The following is a 22,052-nucleotide window of genomic DNA, read 5'->3' as shown; positions in this document are numbered from 1 at the left end:
TAAAGAAAACATTAAGGGCCACTTGTTTATATAGTATGGTTTCCAGTTTTATCTTTTCATGGGATTTCAGAGTGTTTGTGAACATGTATATCTCTGTGTCTACATGTGTATTTTTTGTGCTTTTTCTTTGGCTAGTTTTATTCTGTTTGCTTTCTTCTATTCTTGTTCTTTTTTTTTATTACTGTATCTTAATCATCATTATTGTTGTTATTATTATCATTACTAGTATCATTATTATTTAGATGCCTGCTTGTATTTTAATAAAGGGAGAAAGAAAAAGGTGTGAATTTGGGTGAGAGAAGAAATGGAGAGGATGTAGAAGGATTTGGGGGCACTGTAATCAGAATGTATTGAATGAAAAGATGTATTTTCAATTAAAAGTGTCTTCACAGAAATGTTGATCTTATTATTTGTACAAAAGACATAGAAACTTATTTTTTAAAGAGTCATATTGTAAACAGAGGACAAGTATGAAAGTTTTTCATACTGAGAAGAGTTTCATTTTGAAGGTATTGTGAGGACCCTAGAGTTAATAATCAAGAACACAGAGCATGACACACAGCAGACAAAAGTACAAAGCACACACAAATAGACAGGTAGGCATCAAATTAGTGAATGTATGGACCATTTTCATGGAGCACAAATCCTCTCCCATTCTCCTTAAGAACAAAACAGAATCGCTGTTGTCTCCAAAGCCTTTGAGTAGGAATTCATCCAGTATCCTTTTTCTTCTATTTGATTAGAACTGACTCAACACTGCCAAGATTCCAGGACAGAAAAAGAGACACCCTCATCCACTTGGGCATGTGTGCTTCCAGGTAGTGTTACAGATGATCACATTCTTAGACAACTAAAATAGAGCACATCTATCCTAGTACAGTTCCGGAAGGCAGAAAGTGTGAAAATCTAGGGACTGGCTAGTTTTACTTGTGCCTGGCACCTTGAATGGCAACCTGTAGGTTGTGAGTCCTTGTGATACTTTCATGGGAGTTGTCTAAAACTATCTTTATGTCAGATATTTATGTTAGGATTTATAACAGTAGGAAATTATAGTTATGAAGTAGCAAAAAAAAAATTATATTGAGGGGCTCACCATAGCTTAAGGAAGTATATATGTGAAGGAACTACAGCATTAGGAAGGTTGAGAACCATTCTATGGAAGCTTGAAAACAGAAAGCATGGTGTGCCTCACAGCCTGCGTTTGGCATCAGTATAAGGCCTGCTTCTGACTCTGATCTTGGCTTCCTTTTGTTTCTTGTGACCATGTGGGAATAACCTAGATAGTATAGTAAAATGCCCTATCTGAGAACATGATCAGAATCCATCTTGTGAAACCATGTGCTATAGTATCATTAGGAAAGGGCTGTCTTTGGAACCAGTGCTACTCTGCATGCATGTGAGTGCTTTGTGCTTTGCTCTCTTTCTTTCTTTCTTTCTTTCTTTCTTTCTTTCTTTCTTTCTTTCTTTCTTCCTATCTTTCTTTCTTCCTATCTTTCTTTCTTTCTTTCTTTCTTTCTTTCTTTCTTTCTTTCTTTCTTTCTTTCTTTCTTTCTTTCTTTCTGTCTTTCTTCCTATCTTTCTTTCTTTCTTTTTCTTCCTTCCTTTCTTCCTTTCTTTCTTCCTTCCTTCCTTCCTTTTTTCCTTCCTTCCTTCCCTCCCTCCCTCCCTCCCTCCCTCCCTCCCTCCCTCCCTCCCTCCCTCCCTCCTTTCTTTCTTTCTTTCTTTCTTTCTTTCTTTCTTTCTTTCTTTCTTTCTTTCTTTTTTTCTTTCTTTTTTCTTTTCTTTCTTTTTTTTCTGTTTTTTTTTTTTTCCATTGAGGCAGGGTTTCTCTGTGTAGCGCTCTGTCATGGAACACATTCTGAAGATCAGGCTAACCTGGAACTCATAAATTTGCCTGTCTCTGCCTACCAAGTGCAGGGATTAAGGCTTGTATCACCACACCCAGCGTCTTTGATTTTTTATTCTGGTATTAACTTATTGTTCCCAAGGTGGTTTATTTAATTTCATTGTTTTATTTTACTCTTCTCTTCTCTTCTCTTCTCTTCTCTTCTCTTCTCTTCTCTTCTCTTCTCTTCTCTTCTCTTCTCTTCTCTTCTCTCCTCTCCTCTCCTCTCCTCTCCTCTCCTCTCCTCTCCTCCCCTCCCCTCCCCTCCCCTCCCCTCCCCTCCCCTCCCCTCCCCTCTTATTTTCTTTTCTTTTCTTTTCTTTTCTTTTCTTTCCTTTTCTTTTCTTTCCTTTTCTTTTCTTAAATATTTTCTATTTTTACATTTCAAATCCTTTCCTGGTTTCCCCTTCGAAAACCCACTATCCCATCCCACCTCCCCCTACTCAACAATATAACCACTCCTGCTTTCCTGTCCTGGCATTCCCTTACACTGTGGCATGGGGTCTTCCAGGGCCATGCTTCTATTCTCCCACTAGTGTCCAACTAGGCCATCCTCCCATACATATGCGGCTGCAGCCATGGGCCCCTCCCTGTGTATTATTTGGTTGGCCTTTTTTTTTTTATTGGATATTTTTTAATTTACATTTCAAATGTTGACCTCTTCCCCAGTTTCCCACTTTCCCAGAAACCCCCTGTCACATCCCCTGTGCCCCTGATTCCATGAGCGTGTTCCTCCACCTGCGCACCCACTCCCACCTATCAGTGTGGTGGTTAGCAAGGTTACTTCTCTGTCTCCTCATCATTCAACATCATATTGCAGAGCCTGCGGCTGATGGGGAAAAGATGTCCAGATTCTGGGCATTGCGGGGCACCCTCCAGGACATCGATTTCAAGTCACATGTGGGTACATTTTCCTCAAAAACATCTTGTCTGGTTCATAGCTGTCAGCTGGCTTTTTAGTACCTCGGCCAATACTGAGGTGTCTGCTGCCTGCACAAGCACTGCCCACTTCACTTTGAGGAGCATCTGTGCCAGAAAGTCAGGGTTGAACTCCACAGGGTTGATGAGGATTTCGGTGGCCTACAGGTACAGATGGAAAACATGCATGCCCAAGCTCCACACATATGAGTTTAGGAGATTGTAGGTAAGCAATTTCATGTGTTCTGCACATTGGTTTTCTGCACAGGACTAATTTTTTTCATTAATTTTGCGATTTATTTACATTTTATATGATAGCTCAATTCCCAGGTTGCCTTCAACAAATCCCCATCCCATCCACCCTTTCCTCTTTTCCCTTTGAAAAAAGGCTTAGTTTGTGTTAATCTTCTACATTGCACTCCATCACTGAGAGAAATCAAGGCAGGAACTCATGTCGGACAATAGGAAGGGCAAATGGATAAAGGCTACTTATTTGCTGGCTTTCTCAGCACAGTTTTCTCAGCTTTTCTTCTTACAAAATATATAAGCTACTTTTAACTTTTATTTTAATAACATTATATATACATTAATGTACATATACATTATTAGAGTGTTTTGCTTGGGTGGATATCTGTGGGCCTTGTTTGTCCAGGGTTCACAGACCAGTATAGGGAACATGGTCCTTTGATACTGGAGCTACATATGAGCTGCCACCTGAGTTCTGGGATTCAAAACCTGGCCTTCTAAAAGAGCAGCCAGTGCTCTTAAACACTGAGTCATCTTTCAAGCCCCACCCTCAGCTTGCTTTCTTATTTATTTTATCAACATCTTTAAAGGGATAGCGCCACTCACTGTATACTGGATCCTCTCCCATCAACTGTTAATCAGGAAAATGTCCAATAGGCAAACCTGACCCAGAAAGACACAAAATGCCTGCTTTCACTTATGTATGGAATTAGCTTGTAAGTTTTATTCATGTGTGTGTTTCATTTAGAGTAAGAGAGATGAGCTATCTAGTATGGGAACATGAAGGAGGAGGAGCTCTTCTAAGGAAATGGAAATAGAGTACAGTGGTATAAAGAATAAAAAAGAAACTACTAAAGAATGGTTAATTTGGGAGTGAATCTCAGGAAAGCCTCTGACACTAGACAGTTCATAAAACCCTAGTTGAAATTTTGCTATTTTTAATTGTGCTAAATGAACACATCAGTATAATGACTTCTAATGAATCCTAATTGCTCTACCCATATGTTTATGTATATTACTCAGCCTTCATCGGAGGTGAATCTTCTACAGAAGGTGGTAATAAACAAAGATAGCCACAACTTGACAATCCACAGAGAGTAAGATACTTGGAATGTTAGGGCTTAAAGAGGATTTCTTCATCAAGCTCTCCCTTTCAAGGTTCAAGAATTTATGCAAAGATGAGTCAGAAAGACAATCCTGAACAGAGGTGTAGGTGATGGATAGTACCAATGAGTTGTATCATGAGTATTCCATGTTCTTTATCTAATATCTACTTAATAGTGAGTGCATATCATTTGTAGTCTTGTTTTAGGGTGAGATGTTCTATAGGTATCTGTTAAATTCATTTGGTTCATAACTTCTATAAGTTTCACTGTGTCTCTGAGTTGAATGATAGGGAGGTAAAGAAGGGAAAGAATTTGTTAAAACCATATTATATGAACAAAATTTAAATGATTTTTTGTTAAATCCCATCAAGCATTCCTATAGACCCATCTAATGTAGGCAGATCCTATTTGATGTTTCCTCTTCATAAGTGACTATAGGTTTTTGACTAGTTGGCATAAGATTACTAGCACAATCAGATTAACATAAAGCATTTCTTGTCATGTCTAAAACCATCACACCAAGGGACTAAGATAATCTCTGTACATTCCATTTGTTAAATGTCAGAAAGACATGAGTTTTTACAGCGTGTATCAGCTTTAAAGTGTAAATCCTGAAAGGACGGCCATGGTCATCCTTCCTACTCCCTGCTTTGAGCCACTACTTCCTGCTCTGTGGTACTACAAAGACTTCATTGCTAACCAGGTACCACTGTGACACAGATATCTTGAAGTCACAGAGTGGACAAGCATCCTTGGAGATCTAGATGCTGATGAGAACACTCTTATACCACCTCCGCCTTCACAATGTACTTGTTAAGATGGGAACATAGTGGGACTGACATGGTGGAAGAAATTTTTAAAGTCCAGCACATTTCTCAATAGAAATCTCCTGATTTTCACATGGAACGCATATGTTACTCTTTGAAGTCAACCTACACTTTCCTGTTTCTTGTGCAAAGCATTAGAGATGTCAATTAAAGCTAGACTTTTGAAATATATTGATAAGTCTGCCTTATCTTCATATTCCCTGCTCTTAATTATAGGAACCATGCTAAGACTAGATGTCTGAGCCATTCTCACTGACAGTTTTCCTGGTAAACAGTTGAGAGAAAGAAATTCTTCTAAGGCCCAACTAATCTAATCAGTATATGCGAAGCAGGACTGACATCACTCAGCACATGAGATAAAGAAAGTCTCTTGTTTTGTGGAGAACTGAGAGAGAAGCAGGGACAGGGGCCTGGAGGATAATGACTCTCCTTAAGGATAGTCAGTCCAGACCTTGAGGCTGGGTCTGACAGCATCCAGAGCAATGCAGTCCAATTGCCTGGAGCTTCCTAGAGGAGCACATTCAAAATGTGACAGGGATGGCACCCACAAGGGGGCAGAATTCAGTGTGTTCTAGACTTCTTTTGAGCCACCAGTGTACTGATCCCCCTCCCCCCTTCCCTTGCTATTACAGATGAGCAACCTAAATAGGGGACAAGCAAGCACTGCTGATACCAGAATATCTAATTGCAAAACCCTTACAAGAAAGACCAGTTTCCCTCCACTCTCAGAATAAAAAGTAAGGATTGGGCTCACAGTGATAAGCACTTTCTGACTAGTTTTGAGAGAATAGGCTGCTCCAAGGTCCAAATTTCCGACACACCAAGTAAATGAAATATCTGTACGACCAGAACTTCAAACCTAAAATTTCAATCTCTTTAAAATATCCATCTCTTTTAAAATCCAAAGTATTTTTGCAATTAAAAGTCTCTTAACTGTAGGCTCCACTAAAACAGTTTTTTTCCTTCTGTCCAAAAGAAAGACAATGACGAAAAAGGGAACAGAGACTGAAGGGAAGATCATCCAGAGACCATCTCACATAGGTACCCATCCCATCTGTTTTGCAGACATCAAAACCCCTCACTAGTTCTAATTCCAAGAAACACTTGCTGACAGTAGCTACAAATGGCTGTTCCCTGAGAGCTTCTACCAGCACCTGACCAATACAAATGCAGGTATTCACATCTGGCTGAATCCAGGAACTATAACAGTGTAGATAATGGAAGGACTGAAGCAGTTGAAGGGAATTGTAACCTCAAAGGAAGAACAGTATCAACTAATTGGACCACTCAGAGCCCCCAGACAATAAACCACCACCAAAGAGTGGAGTGACCCATGGCTCTAGATACATATCTTGCACAAAATGGCTTTATCTGAGGGAGGGGAGTCCCTTGGTCCTGTGTAGGATTGATGCCCAAGAATAAGGGGATGCTAGAGTGGTGAGGAAGGAGAGTGTGAGTGGGTAGAGGATCAACCTCATAGAAGTAAAGGGGAGTATGGAGAGGATAGATGGGATGGGCGGTTTGTGGAGGGGTGACATGGAAGGGGATATCATTTGACATGTATATGAATTATAAAATAAAAAATAAACAGAGAAATAAACCCTACCAAAACTAAAATGAAATAAGAGCATACTGTTTTATTTCCACTAAAAAACCCCTATAACTATAGCATCTTTAGGGGTTTTGTGTCAATTTGGTCTTGTATATGATTGTATATAGTTTATAGTTTTCTCAGCTGAGTAGGAATTTTGGCTGCCTTCTTCCTTTCGAAGCTTGCATCCATGGAAGTTTGTTTGTTACCATGGAAGTTAGTTTTCAAAAGGGAGGAATTGAGGTCAATTTCAGCTCAAAGTTTTCATGGCTATTTCTAAAGCTCATGATATTTCAGCTTTAACTGGGGTTTTAACTTTCACCTCTGGTGTAATCAAGTGTACTATTATATTTTTGCACTTAATCACACACACACAAATCTATGGCCTAGTAATGACATGGGATGATGAAACCAAAATGAACTATAATGATTCCAATAGAAACATGAAAGTACAATTTGGAAAGAAAAGTTCTTCCAAGTGTGTGTGTATGGTTGTGATCCTATGAAGACATTGTTCATACACATATTTTTAATCCTCTTAATCTTACTCCTGTGTAATAAAAATTAAATTAAATTATATGGTATCAAATGCCTTTATAAAACAATTATTGAAGGTGTATGGGTTGAAGCAATTTTTAAAAATAGAGTTCATTGCAAAAATTCATATAAGGATGATTATTTGATATTTACTTATATTTTGGGACTGTACTTAATTGATGATTAATTTCTTCAGGAGTAGGGTTTGGAGTGCATGCACTTATGAAATGTTAGGTGAACAATATAGAAATATTCTTGTTAATCTTTATTATAAATCAGTGAAGAATCTAATTATTATGATGATGATGTAGTGTTAAGACTTATGAAGTAGATGGAAGATAAAATTAAGAGAAGATAATTGTGTTTTATTGTTTATTATGAAGAAAGCAGTTATAAAAAATAATGATTTTAAAAGCCCATCGTTTAATAAAATTGGGTTATTTTTTGTATGAATTTTGTGCATTGTGGTAAAGCAAAACATAATCCACTCTTCAATCGTGAATGCTTTTTATTGTTGATTACATGAGTGAGTTACATTCTAAAATTAGTTAAGATGAGTAGTGTTTAACTAGGTTGAGGTTTTTACTTAGGACACATGTCTGTGAATATAGCAAATAGACAGAATGAAATAGGAAATTAATCATATCATTTTCAAGGAAGTTATTTGCTAATATTTTCATGTAGAGGGACAATGAAGATTCTTGGCTACTAATTTCTCTTCATTTTTTTATGAACAAAGAACAGTAAATTTACCTGTATGGTACAGATTTCTGATGTTTATTATTGGAATTCCAACTGTTCTTGTCAGTTTCATATATACTTCTTTCATTTCTTCAGTAAGATTTGTTCCTTTTTTTTCACTGTTTTTTTTATTACATATTTTCCTCAATTACATTTCCAATGCTATCCCAAAAGTCCCCCATACCGCCCCCCACTTCCCTACCCTCCCATTCCCATTCTTTTGGCCCTGGCATTCCCTATATTGGGGCATATAAAGTTTGCAAGTCCAATGGGCCTCTCTTTCCAGTAATGGCCAACTAGGCCATCTTTCGATACATATGCAGCTAGAGACAAGAGCTCTGGGGTACTGGTTAGTTCATCATGTTGTTCCAACTATAGGGTTGCAGATCCCTTTAGCTCCTTGGGTACTTTCTCTAGCTTCTCCATTGGGAGCCCTGTGATCCATCCAATAGCTGACTGTGAGCATCCACTCCTGTGTTTGCTAGGCCCCTGCATAGTTGTTCCTTTTGCTATATTTAAGGGGGGAAAAGATAAACGTGATAGCCCAGAGAACTTTCCACAAGTGTTTATTCATCGAACATTCCAAGGGAAAATCCTTCTGCAAGCTCCAGCCTACTGTGTTCATGCTAGTCATGAAAATCTTAACAAAACTGTGTCACAGAACAGAGGACACACCCAGAATTTATTACTATATTCCTTTTTCTACTCCTAGTAAATTGATATCTTGCAAGGTGATTTTTCTGTATTTTTATTTTATGAACTATTTAGCAGTTAAACACCATTCAGGACTTGTCAATGATTTCTGTGAAATTTCCAAAAGTGAAATATTAGGACATTCATGATACTTCTTTCTCTTACAAAAAATCTAACACAAAATATATGTGTCACAAAACCAAAGACACAGTAATTCAGTGAAATGATCACTTAGCAAAGATCATTCACAGATTTGCCTGTCTTATGGACCTGAATAATTTTCAAATCATTACATATAATGTTGACAATATTAAGTTTTAGGAAAATTAAATAAATTAGATTATAGATATGACCAAAGGAAAATATTAATAACTTTTGTGGTTTTTTATGGATATAAATTCTACTGAATGATGGTAAATATTTCCTGCAAAGTTACATGATCCTTATTGGCATTAATGTGATAGCAGAAACGATGGATAGTTGTCTGATGAAGTTGTGATAACCTCTATCTGCTGTTTTCCACAAAATATCAAATGTTTAATTTTACCAGTAGATTCTCAGGATAGAGATGCTCAGTTGAAAGCCTGCAAACTCAGAGAGGCAGAAAGCACCCTGATGATCTACTACCTCACCCACCATCACAAAAGTATCTCCTTTCCACAACATCACAAAAACCTTCACAAACTCACCTCAAAATCTGCACAAACTAAATGCCCCTACCTTCTACTTCCTGTGAATTTCTCTATGTGTCCTCCATGTCCCCCATTATCCTTCTTTTTCTCAGTTTACTCCCTGACACCTGGTTGCTTACACCACCTCTTGAACTAATGTTGACTTTACTTAATCCTACTTATGCTAAATAGAATGATCTTGAAGGTCTCACCAATCCCTAACACTTTAAATGATACTCTGTTATGTTTTCATACAGGAGAATTTTGACCTCTGAAAGTCTCCACACATTATTTGACTCAGAAAGATACAGACATCCACATCCAAATTTTGGATGGAGCATGGGGACTCTTATGGAAGTAAATGGGAAAGGAATGCAGGCCCCAAAGGGGATAGAAACAAAAGAGGAAGGTGGAGAGAGTCAACTAACCAAATCCTCAGTGCTCTCAGAATTGAACCAACCAAAGAACATACAAGGGATGACTCTAGGACTCTCTGCTCATATGTAGCAGATTTGCAGCTTTACTTTCCTGTGGGTCATGCACAACAGAAAAGGGGCTATCCCAAAAGCTGTTGCTGAATGTCAGATATATTCTGCCAGCTGGGCTTCCTTGACTGGCCTCAGTGGGAAATGAAGCACCTAGCATCACAGATACTAGAAGTGACAGGTTGGAATGGATACCCAGAAAATATGGTACATTACACAATTACACTCAGCTATTAAAAACAGTGACTTCGTGAAATTCATACGCAAATAGATGGAACTTGAAAATAGCATCCTGATTTGAGGTAACTCAGTCACACACACACACACACACACACACACACACACACACACACACACACACACACACACACACACACAGTTTGCACTCACTGATAAGTGGTGGATGTTAGCCCCAAAGTTCAGAATAGGTAAGATGCAATTCACAGACCATATGAAGTTCAAGATGGATGACCAAAATATGGATGCTTAAGCAATTCTTAAAAGAGGGAACTAAATATTCAAAGGAAGAAATATTAAGACAAAATGTGGAGCAGAGACCGAAGACCATACAGAGACAGCACCACCTAGGGATCTATCCCATATACAGTCACCAAACCCATACTCTACTGAGGTTACCAAAAAGTGCTTGCTTACAGGAGCCTGATATAGCTGTGTCTTGAGAGGCTCTGCCAGAGAATCACAAATACAAAGGTGGATGCTCACAGACAACCATTGGACTGAGCATAGAATCCCCAATGAAGAACCTAGAGAAAGGACCCAAGGAGCTGAAGGGGTCTGCAGCCCCATATGAGGAACAACAATATGAACCAACCAGTACCCCCAGAACTCTCAGGGACTAAACCACCAACCAAAGTGTTCACATGGTAGGACCCATGGCTCCAGATGCATATGTAGCAGAATTTGGCCTTGTTATTTATCAATGTGTGTGGAGCCTCTTGATCCTGTGAAAAATTGATGACCCAGTGTAATGGAATGCCAGTGTGGGAAGACAGGAGTAGTCGGGTGGGTGGGTGGGAGGGTGGGTGAGAGGGTGGGTGGGAAGCTCCTTCTTGGAGGCAGGGGAGGGGGTGGGATACGAGGTTCATGACAGAGAGACCTGAAAAGTGGAAAACATTTTAAATGTCGCTAAAGAAAATATCCAATAAAAGAAAAAGAAAATAATGTGTAATTTACCATTTTTGTTGATGTTTCTTGAAAATTATCCATGGCAAATTTTAATATTTTTTCTAATTTAAGCTTGATGCCAATTTCCCCACCCTTTTCAATTTGTTTAGATATTTTGTCTTTCTTTCTTGTATAATTTGGTGTAGTTGCTAAGTTTTGCTAGGATTGGCCATTTCCATTAATGCCTCCAGTGACCAGTGATCTTTACCAATTATGTGGCAGTTACTACTTTCCTTTATTATATGAGACATGAGTTGGAGATGATAGAGATAATGTATTTGCTTTCCTTGTTTTATAGGAAGGGGAATAACATGTGAAATGCAAAGAAATAAAATAACCAATAAAAATATCAAAAAAGTCCAGATTTGTTTCTCAAGTAGAGAATATATATACTCCAGGAATGGAAGATATTTGCAGTAGATGCCAAGAGGCAAATGTTGGTGGACATTTTTTTTTTTTTTATGAAGAATCACCAGCTGCCAATTTATCAATGATTCTGATATCCAAAATTAGTGAGAGTGAGTAGAGGGTGAATAATTAAAATGCAATCAAAATTTGGATACTGTAATTACTTTTGTATTACAGCCAAATATATCTCAGTTTCAGCTGATAATTTTCTCAGACAATTTTATTCCTTATCAACACATAACATTTGAAAGAAATTCCTTAGCACTTTAGTAGTTTACTCAATTATGGTTCAAAGCCAGTTCTATGCCCCAACACGTTTGAAAATGCTTAATAGTTTTTAACTGATATCTCCTGGATTTTTACTTTCTGCCTGCAAAGTTCCTGCAAACCTATCTTATGTCTTAGATGACTGACAGCATACCCTCTTTATATATCATCATGTGCAATTCCTTATTACCATTTGGTAAAATCCTAGCTACTTAATAATTTATCTCTATGGTATTTCTGTCTAATCAACCACTAAATATCATCCACATAATGATAAATTTCAGACTGCAGAAACTGTTTACACATTACTTATTATAACAGTTCTTGAACAAGATATTTATATAGGTTATATATATATATATATATATATATATATATATATATATATATATATATATATATATATATATATATTTTACGGTTCTTGAATCAGTTAACATTTTCCCTTTACTTTAATTGTTTTTGTAAGAAACAAACTATCTATGGGCTCATAGATTCTTCAATGTGTTCAGCATTTACCTCATTATGTAACAGCTCTTCTAGTATCTGACATTCTGATGATATAAATGGCAATTGTTCTACCCTCAGATGTTTTTCAGTTAACCATTTTAAAGGTAGCACCATTAGATTTTTTGGGAAGGCCAACAGCTATTGTGGCATTTTAATGGTCATTCTGGGCAGTCAGTAAATTTTCTTGATAATAGATTTTAATATTTTACTTCAATGCATTTTTTATTTTATGGCATCCTTCTAAGATTGCAGAAATGTTTATCCCTGTTTTTCATTGTGTTAACAATTCATATCCCTGCCAAATTCCCATCTCTTATATCCACTTGAGATTTTAGTTTTTCTATTTTTCTTTCTGGCTCTATAATCTTAGATCAACTTGCAGTTTATTTTCCCAAAATGGAGCATCAATTCCTAGAAGTTGAATATCTACTTCCTTAAAAGCACAATCTAGATGCTACAGCTTAGGTGAATTTAATGTTTCACATGCTCCTGTGTCTACTAAACCTTCTATTTCAATATCATTTATTGGTATTTTTAGCTTTGGTATCTTAGCATTTATTGGACTTTGTTACAATACTTGTTTCTTTGGTCTCTCATAACTTTTTTGTTTTATCTACTAGAGCTGTCTTCTTTTAAAGAGCAGACTTTAAAATTTTAATTGTTCTGTGGCTGTTTCTCCAATGAGAGGTCATTTTTTATATTATTTCTATAAAAAAGAATTATTTCTATGATTGCATTGCCTACAATCCCTTCTCAAATGACCCTGTTTACTGCAATTGAAACTTTTGCCATCTGGAATTTTTCTCAAAATTGTGAGAAACTTCTTGTCCCAACATGATGGCATCATAAATGTGAGATTCAATATAGGCTGTGCTCCTAATCCCTCCATCTCTTGGTTCTGATCTTGCTTTAAAGGTCCTCTCAGCCTTTTGCATTCTGAAATATCATTTTTAGTAACCCAAGATTCATTTAGTATTTTTCTGCCTTCTGAACCAAATACTATTTTACTAACAAATGTAGGCAATCTTTACAAGAAATCAGTGAAGGCCTATTTTTGCCTTATAAAATTTTAGTAAATGACTCAGATTTTTTCCCTGATTCCTCAGCCTTGTCAAAAACATTTAATACTGTTAAATGAATAACTCCAAGGTGTGATAGTGAAATTTAAAATGTCTTTGTAACTCAGTTTATTAGGATTCTGAATTCCAACAAGATTAAAGTTTGATGCAAATGTACATAGATGAGATTAAAATGAATTTATTCCAATACTAGTGTGTCATGAGAAAAATCACAACACCCCACTTTTCTAGATATGGGTGAAGTTTGCAAGTCTGTTTTTCATCTACAATTTACCCTTTTTATAGGAAGTGCAAGATGACCCTCAACTAACAACTGACCTTGGTAAATATTCATACCTCTATCACTATTTTGTAGAACTATGGTCATAGCTTTTTCTTTCCTCGTTGTTTGGCATTGTATCTGATGACTGGCTTCCAATACTGCTGCTGTCAAATATTTCAAGTCTTGGGGAATAATTCTGTTTTAATTTGCCCATGTATTTAGTATCTTCTTGCAACAGAAAGAATGCATGTCATACAAAATAATCATTTCTCGTAATTTGCTCATGTCTAATATATCTATAGGACCCCTTCTAATTTCTTCATAACCTTGGGATTTCCTATCATATGCTGTTTAGTGTTGTTCAGAAACAGGGTAGATTATGTTTGGTTTTCAATCAGTCTTGTGTTGTCCTTTTTCAGTTTCTCTATGTGGTAGCATGGTACATTCTTATCTAAATTGCTCTGTCAGTGTCTGATGTTGTTTTATTCCCATTTCTATGTTGCATATGTATTGAGAATTCTCATATGTATTGAAAGGAGAGCCTGTCAACTTCATGAATTCATGATTGTATTTAAAAATATACAAAAATTATACCAAGATAATTCCTGCATTTAAAGATGCATATAAACTAAACTTTTGTACTCTAATTAAAAATAAAGAAAAAAATAATTTTTTCCCTGCAGTATCAGATGTACTTACACAATGCTATGGTCAGTCTTATGCATCTCCATTCCACATCAATATACAGTAGTTTAAATAACATTGTTGTATCTGATATATAAGTAATTGTAAGTTCAAATGTAAGTGCAACTGTCAAAAGAAGATAGAACATTATGTCATTTAATTGATACAACATTTTGATATAAGTTGTCTTTTCTCAAAGTATCATTCTCCATTGACACACATATTTATCCCAGAGTATCTAAAACCTTAACATTACTTTACACTTCAATTTTAAATATTGGATCATGATAAGAAAAGCACTGCATCCTCAACAATGCAATAGATAAAATACCATTTAATCTACATTTGCTCAAATATAACAAAAGCCTTTTTTATTACATGTTAAAATGTACCTTGTAGAAGTACTCTCTCTATATATATATGTATGTATGTATGTATATATGTATATATATGTAAGTTCTAATGTCCCAAGTGATCCAATTACTTTAGGAAAGCTGTATATTTGATTGTACACAGTTACTCAATGGTCATCCCCACTTGCTATTTCTAGTAAATAAATACACACTAGGCATATATACTTTCAAATTAATATCATATCGAAGATATTTGATTGGAACATAGAGAGACAAATAAATCTGAATGTCCTGTTATAGGAAAATGGTCCAGAGATTTGTAATATAATTGTTGTCTAACTCATCTTGCACTTCCTATATCTGAGTTTAAAAAGTGTAAATTGTAGATGAAAAACAGACTTGCAAACTTCACCCATATCTAGAAAAGTGGAGTGTTGTGATTTTTCTCATGACACACTAGTATTGGAATAAATTCATTTTAATCTCATCTATGTACATTTGCATCAAACTTTAATCTTGTTGGAATTCAGAATCCTAATAAACCCATGTAAAAATATCCAATACAGATATTTTATGTCTAAGACATATGCATATATTGTGAAGATTTAGGACTATGTAATAATTTACTTCACAGCTATAATGATCTTTCTACATATGTATTTCTGATTCTTGGTCGCTGCCACCTCCTCTATGTTCCTTCACCCCTCTCTCTCTCTCTCTCTCTCTCTCTCTCTCTCTCTCTCTCTCTCTCTCTCTCTCTCTCTCTCTCTCTCCCTCTTCCTCTCCCTCTCCCTCTCCCTCTCTCCCCCTCTCCTCTCTCTCTTTGTCTCCCCCCTTCTTCTCTCTCTCTCTCTCCTCTCTTCTTCTCCTCCTATTTCTAACTGTAACAACCTTCCTATGATCCTCAAGTACCAAATTTCTCCAGTGCCCAATCACAGGTTTTAGCCTTTTATTGAGCAGTTAAATTGGGGAGAAAATTCACAAGGCATCACTTGAGTACATTAGAATCTGTTTTTGGTGGGCAACCACCTCTTGAGGAACCACTATTTATCATTAGATTTCAAACAGCATCAGACCAACCAATTTCAGTCTACTATGGATCATTTGTACAGGAAACACATGACAAAATACTGTTGTCAATTTTTTTATATGTTAAAAAAAAAAAAGATGATAGCATTCAAACAGGAATTCATTGATAACTACATAGGCAATATGCATGTATCTTTGAATGTGTTCGAAATTCCAATTGATTGGACCATTTTTTTTTTTTTTTTTTTTTTTTTTTACATTTGAGTTCTGAGGAGTGTAACTTTCAATGAACTAAGTAGAGTAAGTCAGCTTCATGGTCATATCACTTTTTATCCAAAAATAGATAGGTTTTATCTGATTCCAGATTTTTTTGTGATTATATACTGTTAAGCTGGAGGACCAGACCCCCAAGTTGGTTTCAATATGGCATGCAATCACTGAACCCCTAGAAAACAAAACTCATACTTTGTTTTTTCTTTTAACTTACACATTTCATGTGGATATTATTCAGTATGAAAATATAAGACAGAAAAATTCTCATTTTATATACCCATGTGTTAATGTCAAATAGGCTAATTGTTAATACTAGCTAAAAATTGCTTCTTAAATCAAAATTAATGACATTTTCATACACAAAAACCCACTCTCACAAGTATTCATGATTTGTTCCATTTACATATTTTAATATTTTCCTAGTTCACTTCATTAGAAAAATGACTGCCAAATATGTTTAATATAAAGGTATAAAACATTTACTTAATTTTTAAAGTAGCTTTTGGATCGATCAAGTATCATAATATTTCTGGATTCAGATATTACATAGTATTAGAACAAATGTTTAAAATACTTGTGTTATCTATTCCTTCAAGCACTTCATGACTATAATAGCTTATTTCATTGCATTTTGCACAATGTTGGGAGTTTGAAAAAGATTTGAACTGAGGATCCTATTGATGAGTAAATTCTACCAAGTTTTGAAATTATACCTACCCATGATCTTGTCTCCATTTTTGTATTTGTTGGTATGGATATTTGGGAAATAATGGTTTACATTATACAAGTGCCAGTAACCAATAATAGCGTCTTTAGGATCATGAACTTCACATTCTTTGTGCATGAGATAAACTGAGAAAATGAGAAAAAGAAACTTGTAATCTATGGTTGCTTACATTACCTATTTTATTACTTTCTTCAAAAGGAAAGTGTCTTAGTTAGGATTGCTATTCCTGCTAAAACATTATGACTAAGAAGCAATGTGGGTAGGATAGGGTTTATTCGGCTTACACTTCCATACTGCTGTTCATCACCAAGGAATTCAGGAGTAGAACTCAAGCAGGTCAGGAAACAGGATCTGATGCAGAGGCCATGGTGGGGTGTTCCTTACTGGCTTGCTTTCCCTGGCTTGCAGATCTCTTATAGTACCAAGACTACCAGACCAGAGATTCCACCACCCAAAGGGGGACCTCCCCCCTTGATCACTAATTGAGAAAATGACCCAAAGCTGTATCTCAGGGAGGCATTTCCTCAGCTGCAGCTCCTTTATCGGTGATAAGTCCAGCTGTGTCAAGATGACACAAAACTAGCCAGTTCAGAAATAATGTAGAGAAGTGCATCCACACTAATACTTGTCTCAAGATGAAGTCCTGAAAGTTCAATACTCACAAAATATATTTTTGCAATTGGCAAAATTGGGTCTAACTGCAGTAAATGTGTGCTGTTGGCATTTCCCATGTTTTCTAAATATAAAGAAAAATAATATTCATCACCAGTTATTATACCACATATAATTTTATGTTAGTATATTAGATTACTACTGAAATATATAAGATAAGAATAATCCAGACCATTGCCATTCTACTATTTCTATTCTAAGCTAAAGAGCTTCTCTCCGAATGTTCCAAGATTTTCAAATATGTTCTAGGTTTTACTGTGAGTAAATTTTGTTATATGAATTAACATGTGAAGAGTAGGACAAAATGAGTACATTGTAACATGGACAGAAAATTCTTTCTTTAAGGAGTAATTATCTATGGGTCTGTGTGGAAGGAAGCTATACTGTTTAGAGTGAATGATATAAGATGATTTTATGGATGTCAAACACATACTTTTCTGATATAATATGCCTTTGGCACTTCTTAGTTATGAATAGTTACACAAAGTGCATATGACTTCATTTATTAACTCACTCTTCCTAATTCTGCTTCACAGACAAAAAATTTAAAATAGTATCTGATGTGTACAGTATAATGTGGAAATATGTTACAAACTTGCATCCTAGGGAAAGGTTTTCATCAGTCTTGAATCTGTGATTCATACTTTCTGGACTGCAAATGTTGCCAAACACAAAAGACATTTGGTCATAGACACTAACTTTGAGTATCCCAAGAAACTTTCAAATGTCATACTATCCTAGCAAATATAACAGTATAAATAGAGACAATTGCCATTATATTCTATTTCTGATGAGGTTTGAGAAATTCTTATTGCTCTCAATAATAACATCACACCCTCAGTCTTGATGTGGTCCTTTGAATAGGGCCTGAATAAATTCCTTGGGCCCATATCAGGCTACTTTGTCCCAGTAAATAAGCACAGGTACTTGTAGCACTACAAGAGTTAGAAACATTTTTTTTTGCTTTGTTGATGCACCATAGCAGACAATTGTAGTACACAATTGTGTGGAACAGAATGTTTTCTTATAAAACTCTTAAGAATGAAGTGGATTTTTACGTTTGAGCAGAGCACATTTATTTACATATAAATAAATAAAAATATTAAAATCTCAATTTAAATAAAATTATAGGAATAATTTTTTCCATTTTTCATCAGGCTTGTCCATGTACCTCTCTGGAACACTTAGAATATATAACTATCCTTTTAATAAAATATGTAACTTATATAATTCAATTAAATTGTATATAATTATATATAAATATATATGTGTATATGCTACCCGGCTTATATTTGTTGTGTGGATATATAATGAAGACTGACTACTTTGAATGAGAAAGCTAATAACAATAATCTCAACGGTGACACAGTTTTAGAAAAACACTTCTTTACAATGAGTTTTGTATAGAAACACTTGGTTACATTCAAGAACAGTATACATGGGCATTGCTCAGAGATACCATAGATGGAACACTGAGAGATAGATAGAGGGATTAATGGCTTTTCCATATACAAATTTATATTGAATATTGCTTGATAGACATGGGTCTTTGCTCAAAATATTTACTCAGAAATTCTTGTTAACATAATCTTGATTATTTGACATTCACAGTTTTTTTGCCTTTTGTGTTGTAAATAATGGATCAGTCTCTCAGTCTCCTACTCTCCAACACTACTGAATTTCTCTCATGGGTAAAAGAACACAGTCATTATATTAAGAGAGCAATGGATATACCCTGCCTTACAAAACACAATCATGATCATGGTGACTTCCCTACTATGTAAGTATATTCTTTTTAATTTTTTTGTTTCAATTAAGGTACTCTTACCATATCCAATTGTCAACTAGAAATAAGTAATTCATCCATATATGTACAGGCCCAAGTATTCTATAACACCTGCTTGCTAGTCTCTACTTCTCTCTGTACAAGAAAAGAAACTTAAGCTTAAAAACAATGATTGTAAAAGCAATTACTAGAAACATTTACTTTGTTAAAATTCCCAGGCATGACAGTGAAAAATCTCTGAGTATTTTAGATGTAAGAATTCAGTATATCTGATTATGTTTGCTATAGAATTCTTGGTGAATGGATAGACATTCTGCCCATTGTAGGACTGAATGAGGCTCTAGAGATTTCTAGACTCTGTTTATAATTCCCCTTTAAATAACTTTTACTTACTTGGTGTAGTAAGACATTGTCATTTCCTTGTAGTTCCTTAAAAATGTAACATTACGCATAAGCATAACCACACTCCCATTTTCTCCAATTTCTTTAAATCATTTGAAGCCATGTAGATTGTGTTAAATTTTCCTGAAAACTAAAACACAATGTCCAGATTGATCAAGTGACCTAAACATTGGCATTCCCCTCTCTCTCTCATCTGTTTCACACATTGCTTCTGTGTCAAACAAAAGTTACCTCACATGTAACATTCATGTTGCATTCTTTTGAGTGGTGAATATATGTGTAAGTAACATTATTACTACATAGGATAAATCATTTCTTAGAAGAGTGAATTAGGTGCAATATTTCAAACTAATCAAATACTTAGCTTTTGTCAAAAATGCAGTGTAAGCAATAACAGTTTTTATGTCTTGACTTAATTTTTAACTTTTTATTTTATTGCGTGCTTACATTTCTTCAGAAATTAAGAACTTATTTTCATGCATAATGAAGTTGCAAACTGGGGAGATGATTTGTGAACAAACACGAGAATTTTCCTTTTACCCTTGAAATGAGAGTCACCACAACAGCAAAGACAACAAAGAGAGGAAAAACAATTCACATAACATAAATGATCCTAAAAAGTTTAGAGTAATTAACCAAATATCTTGAAGGAAGTATTTTTATATTTTCCAAGAAGTCATGTCTAGCTTTTCTGACAAGTTATATTTTAATAGTGTCCTTTTATTGGAGGGAAATACTTAAAATTGTGGCATTGTGCCTATAGAGATGGCTATGTTGTTAAACAGAAGTCATAAAAGAAAATAAATATATATGAGATCAAATCTCCAAAACTGTGATAAAATTCAAATGCATTACTGTGTTTTTCCTCTCCTTCCTCCTATGATGAAAAATATTTGAAATGGTGAGGCAAATATTAAAATATAGGCTAAATAGCCTATATACACAAGAATCATGAGATAACAAGCCAACATGTGGGCCACAATACTTAATGTCTCACTCTGACTTCTATGTGTTTACTATAACCTATGTCCATAACAAACAAATTTCCAAACGTAAAAATACCTTTATGGGAAACATAATTAAATATTAAATTTAGGATAAGCATATGTCGTGTATTCCCATACAAGGGCATTTCAAACAATTTTGGTACATGCATGGCCAAAGAAATGACACTATCATTGTCAATTACTTAGATTTTTTTTTATTTCACAATAAATATAATGTGACATGACAAGGAAATTCAATCAAACAAAAGAGGTATGAACTTACTTTTAGTTGTTGTACTTGGTGAATTTTGTACCTGAACTCTTGGAAGATAATTCTGTATTCAAGAAACTTGTATTACTTTTCAATGACAAAACCATACTTACGATGCCATTTATTAAATATCAAGTAAATCATATTAGTTTTTACTGCATTTATGCAAAGAATGTTTTAACACAGATAATATTGTGGGGGATGTCACAAATGCATACTTAATGGAAAGTTGTCTGAAATAATATATCAGTAGAATTACAATGATTCACAGATCAATGTGAAAAGCACCACACACACACACACACACACACAAACACACACACACACACTTTAATGCCCATAATGTACTTTTTCAGGAATAATCAGAAAGGGTAACAGAGCAAGCAGAAAAACTTCACTATCTTGTCTTGGTATCTAATGATACAGGGACGAGTTTCTCTTGAAAAGTAAAATGTAGACACATTTAAAGCATTCCTCATTGGCAAGAACAATGACCTGATATTTCTTCCTTCTTCCTACCTTAAAAAACGGTTGGTGGACATATTTTGGCTTTTTTCCATTATACTGTTCACGAATGAATATTCATTGGACCACAATGTAACTGGATATTTGATACCGTACATATGAGAAAGAAACTTTTTAGTTAAATGATTTATTTCAAGGACATATTTAGACTTTTACCATTCTATATTTATGTGCTAAATGATGAAAGAAAAAATACTGCAATTTACAAACCCTGTTTCCCTGAGTAAGAGAATGTTTGTAATGTTAATTTCTACAATCCCTAAAATTCTTGCTACTGTAGAGCGGAATTAAAAAATAATACTACCTTTACTAACATATCAGTTAGATCGATAGATAGATAGATAGATAGATAGATAGATAGATAGATAGATACATACATACATACATACATACATACATACATACATACATACATGCATGCATGCATACACACATACATACATACATAGAAAAAAAGAAATTATATAAATCAGAATTTAAGGAGGAGAGATTGAACAATAAGCCTTACAGAAAGAATGTGAGCTAAGAAGCTTATTTTTATCAACCGTTCATTGGAAAGTACTAAGGAGAATGCAAATATATTTTGCGTAAATGCACCATGATTTTTAGAAAATGATCTTGACCATAAATTTCAGATGTGCACTTCCAAATCATTCCATTCAAACCTTTTCAAGTAATATGGTGCTAACTTAAATGTTCAACATTGGTATGGAAAAAGCAGACATGAGGACCAGTGGCACGCAACTTGTTCACTTTTCTTGCCCATAGTCCAAAAAACACATATTAGCAGCTGATAGGCTCCCATTAATGAGCACAGAACATGACTGTAAATAGGATGGAAGGCAATAACAAAAAATAATTATTGTATTGTGAAATGATTTGGAAATTTACTGAAGATTAAAAGTGTTGACATAACAGCCAGTATAACATTTT

Source organism: Mus caroli, unplaced genomic scaffold (assembly GCF_978045245.1).
Source record: "Mus caroli unplaced genomic scaffold, Mus_caroli_1 scaffold_22, whole genome shotgun sequence".
Taxonomy (NCBI): domain Eukaryota; kingdom Metazoa; phylum Chordata; class Mammalia; order Rodentia; family Muridae; genus Mus; species Mus caroli.
The sequence above is the reverse complement of the archived record's forward strand: the minus strand, read 5'-3'. Positions refer to the sequence as shown.